Here is a 5,129-nt window from a genome sequence, read left to right as displayed (position 1 = left end):
ATAGCATGCTAATTTGAGCAGCATCCACTCGAGCTTCTTCTTGATTCTATTACTTCTGGCGACCAATCGACCAATCTGGCACAACAAATTAAAAAAAAAAATCACTTAAGTAAATTTATTAGAAACATTAATAAACATTAGTAAACTTTTCCGACGGCTATGCCCACTGCTGTGGATTATCGAGTATGTCTATTGTTGTTAACCATCAAATATACCTGCAGTGCCCTAACCAAATGATGAATTACAGGTCATGTACCTTATTATCTCTTCGATGAACTTCAAAACCACTCTCACTTGCAGCCATTTGCCTTTTGAATAAAATTGTCAAAGGCATCATTCCCAGTCTTTGTGATGACGCCCTGGTCATGAATTAGGTGAAAGAAGTCATCAAACAAAATTTGAGAGAGAGAGAGAGAGAGAGAGAGAGAGAGAGAGAGAGAGAGAGAGAGAGAGAGAGAGAGAGAGAGAGAGAGAGAGACCCTTTCAGTTACAATGGCAGTTATAACATTTACGGGAGTAACATCAAAAGCTGGATTCCAAACAGAGATCCCAAATCCAGCAATTTGCTCACCAAGTCCCCCTCGAGAATTCAAGAGTTCCTTTGGAGATCTTTCCTCGATAACAATTTCTTTACACAAGGAAAGATAGAAGTCACAGGTGCAACCACAAAAATGGAATCCCATGATGTAAAGCATAAAGGGCTAGCCTGTAAGTCCCAATTTTATTTGTAGTGTCACCTGCATTGTAGAAAAGAAGCACACTAAATTATGTTAAAATAACCCAAATATATCTCCAGCCTTATAATGGACTGGTGCAAGTGTATACCATTTGCAGCCACACGATCGATCGGCTCCGACAATGATTAACACGCGTCCAATTGTCATTAATGCAGCTGCTATTGAATCTGCTATAAGAGTAGCAGGTATTTTATCATGAACCAACTCAAAGGCTATGAGCCTAGACCCTTGAAGTTGCAGAATGAGAAGAATCATATTAGGATTTAAAGACACAATATGTACTTCAATTTTGAAACCAACACAACAATTATTTAATCCATGGATTACAATAGGGCTTAATTAATCGCCTTTTAATGTTAACGACCATTCCATAAAATGATAATAAAGTTATTATTTACAATGTTTTAAGAAATCAATGACAACAACTAGCATATCTCCTATTGTTTAGAGAAATTGATCCCTAGGACGACAATTTCTGGGGATTATGCCATTACTAACCTCAATTTGTAACTTTATCCATGCACATTGATTTCTACATAACAAAAATCAGCCAAGGGATTACACCTTTAACGTTTCAACTCGCAAGTTTTTAACAGATTTCATTACGGTTGACCAGACTAATTCACGACTCTTTGAAAAATTGTGATATAGTGAATGCCTCATTAGTAGTCGATTATCCAATACATCCCACTTCTCTCTCTCAGGTAAAACGTCACCCTAGGCAATACAACCTTTAAAACGAGACTCTAATGCTCCCTGTTCAATTTCTTTTTCATAATCACTATAGTATTGGACGTTTGTAGTATAGGATGATCAAGATAGCTGTTTGATATATTGGATTAGAGTCTAATGCTCCTATTTCATAAACACCCTAGGTATCATGTCATCTTTTTAAAATGACTAGTTTCGGTCAAATTCAAATGCCAAAACTATAATGACAAAGATACAAGGTAATGTTGGGGTACTTGCCTGGTTAAAAGGTCGTGTCTCTGTGCAAAAGGCCTTTTCAAGGACCCTATTAGTATGAAGTGCACGGATAACTCCAAGGGCAGTACCATATCCAGCTATTGCAAGACTATTAAAACAGTGTACAGGGTGAATGTATCATAACCTATTTTACATAAGCTCTTACTAGATTGATAGAATAACGCGAAAGTCTACAATATTGCAAAGTCCGAGCACCTACCAGTGTTGCAATGAGTTAAAATAGAAATGTTCTTAGAATCCTTTAGAGTATTCTTAATAAAGCTTGCTCCATATGAACCAATAGCATTATTTGAAGTAACATCATCCTCAAGCATGGTTTCAAAGATATTCTATGTAAGCCCTGAATAATGATAATACAAATTTTTTGTTTCTCATCAAGTAATAACAGTTTTCCAATCATTCTAAGATTAGAATCTAGAGTTAAATCTACTACCCAAAAACATATTTAGAATCCCCTGAAGAAGCATCACTCTTTGTTATGACATCTTTAAGTTTTATCATGCGACATCCGACGGGTTTACGATGAGTTGGATGGCTGCAAATAATAATTCATAAGTCATATAATGGTTGGGATATGAAACGACATCTTAAGAAAAAAGAGGTACCTGGAGACAAGATGGTCTAATTTATTGAAAAGAAAAGAAGTTGCATTCTCAGATGTTCCAACAAACGGCTCCATGTTAAACACTTCCACAGCCAGGGAAAGGGTTGTGGATATAACAATTGCAGGTGCCCCATGAACCACCATATCCCTTATAATATTCCTGGAATAAAACAAAAAGATACTAAAAGGTCAAAATCAATCCATTCTTTCTTCCTAATTTGTTCATCAATCAAAACCTCGTAAAATACCAGTAGCGTAAATTTCTTTAAATTTACTTTCTTATATAGTTTGACTAAACTACTGGATACAAGTCAAAGTTCCACAAAGAAAAAATCGACCATCCCCTAGGGGGCTAGAACACTGATATGGATAAATAGGAAAGAGATGCTAGTTGGCTACACAAGGAATCAAAAGAGACACTATGATAGACTTCGAAACTACTAAACAAGTTCCTATACAAGATTTAACATAATTAAAATCCTATCTATGCTGACTCCACCTCGTCAAGTAAACACAACCAATTGAGAAGATGATATAGGATAGAGACAATTTTAAGACAAATAAAAGAGAAAAAACCTAAAAAGGATTACCATCCATCAGTGGCATTTGGAACGTCCAAATAAGTAGTCTCATGAGGAAGTTTTGTCTGCACATTCCATTCATGAATTTAAGCTTATTGTAATAAAAAAATGAATGTGAAGCTCATCGTCATTACCTAAAATTTAAGGTACGTGGGAACTGAAATTGGTTTGGCACCCTGATAATTGGAATAGATATGCCAACAGCTGAACTCGCAAGAACAAACCGGATGGTTAATAAGTACAGCAAAAATTTAATCAACAGTCGGAAAGAAAGGATGGTTAAAAACTATCAAAGTAACTGACGGTCTTGACGGATAAAAGCTCTCACACAACTGTTGGTCATAACCAAAACACATGAAGTGCTGAAAGAACTAACTGAACGGATGGCAAAATAATACCCGATGGATATCATTTGCAGGACCATCCTACAGACTGAAACTGTCGGGTAATCTTTCTCGAGTCTATCGGGTAAAGTCATTTTTTGGTAGTGTATAAACACACTGAGGTTATAAAAAGCGAGTCTGTCGGGTAAAGTCATTTTTTGGTAGTGTATAAACACACTGAGGTTATAAAAAGTGAGAAAAAAGTACTCACTAACATACTCGAAATGCAGCCATTTAGGTCTAGTCCTACTGGCGGTCTGATCGTAATATGACAACTAAACTTTTGCCTCCTTAATTTTTCATTTCTCTATCAATATACCAGATAGATTGAATCCCTTAATAATCAGAAGTTCAAATTCTCTAATAATTCATAATGAAATATAAAATATTTAGATTGAACTTACAACTTTGTGCGGTGGAATGAGAATCTCCTTCTTGATTCTCTGGAGTATCATCAAAGGGTGGATGAGAAGGATGACCATCTTCTAAATCTTCTGAAGCGTCATCAGAGAGAACAGGAGCATAACTGTCTTCAAAGTGTTCAGATACCAACCTCCTCATTATATTACGTATCAAGTCGGAGTTAACAAGCTCAAACTTATGCTTTGGTGTATGTTGTTGATTAAATCGGCCTGGAAGCTTGGAGGAAGTATTATAACACTCTCCACACAAATCAAAACCAATTGCCTCCTCACAGTCATTGCATTTATATCTCTCACCAACTATAGGAAACATATGAAGGGAGCAATCAAGAGGTAAGAGAACGACTGAAGGAAAAAGGTATCACTAGGAAACTAATGGATATCATCCTATTGAAGATGTTACCATAAATCAGTATGGCCAATATGTTTCAAACATGGAAATAAGGCAGCCAAAATTCAAAATTTTTGTATGCACTAATCTATCTGAACTGACTTTCCAATATGAAAAAAATAGATGCCCCACCACCAGATTAGGTATTTCAGCCTCTAATCCAAATATCATCATACAATACTTGCATGTTGACAATTATCTGAAAGTGTGTGACACTCTTTCTGAAATGACTTAGTACAAATAAGAACACTAGGAATTTACTCTAATTGGTTTAGCATGCTAGAAAAAATATAATATCTTTCAAATAACAAGAAATTACGAGAAAGACATTACCCCACAATAATCACAACAAATTCCAAGATGGACATTTAAACCACATTCGCCTAACCAAGACAAGTAACTCCAAGTAAGAGGAGGCGATGATTGGGGACACTTTTATCTATCCATCAAGTCCGGCGCCTTAGAACATAACTTTGTCTTAGTAAATATAGAAACAAATTGTGCTAGACGATAAAGACATGTGCACAACACATATATGTTATACGAAACATGAAATATGTATCACTTGGAAGGAGATATAATATAGTTGATACACACCAGCTGATGGATTACCCTGTTGTCCATGAATAGGTTGAAGCTAAACAGCCTCTCTTCGCAATGCATATTCTTTGGGGAATCTTTTCTCCAATAGATGATCAAGCTCTAGACAGACCTTCCTTTAGAATGTGAACTTTGACAAAGTTGACATCTAAGTGCTTCATTTACTGGAATAATTGTACAAGATTGACAACAGACTGCAAAAAGAGAGAAATCAGGATGATTTGACTTTCAACATGATACATGTCATTGATTATATGATTCAAACACGAGAGAAACTATTCACTACAATAAAGCACAAAATTTTTTATCGAAAAAAAAACAAATTTTAACAAACCCAAACTTAAAATCGACACTATTCTGGTGGTGGGCGATTACCTTACAATCAAAACCCCAATTCGCAACCTAAAACCGAATTGAAAGCTTG

The 5,129-nt window shown here is 35.8% G+C and overlaps 1 pseudogene; it reads right to left on the bottom strand.

The window, feature by feature from the left end:
* Window positions 1-290: 290 nt before the first annotated feature.
* Window positions 291-3,853, bottom strand: LOC147513271 (methylthioribose-1-phosphate isomerase-like; annotated as a pseudogene).
* Window positions 3,854-5,129: the final 1,276 nt, after the last annotated feature.

Source organism: Coptis chinensis, chromosome 3 (assembly GCF_015680905.1).
Source record: "Coptis chinensis isolate HL-2020 chromosome 3, ASM1568090v1, whole genome shotgun sequence".
Classification (NCBI taxonomy): domain Eukaryota; kingdom Viridiplantae; phylum Streptophyta; class Magnoliopsida; order Ranunculales; family Ranunculaceae; genus Coptis; species Coptis chinensis.
Note: the sequence above shows the minus strand (reverse complement) of the source record. Positions and strands in the feature narration are given on the sequence as shown.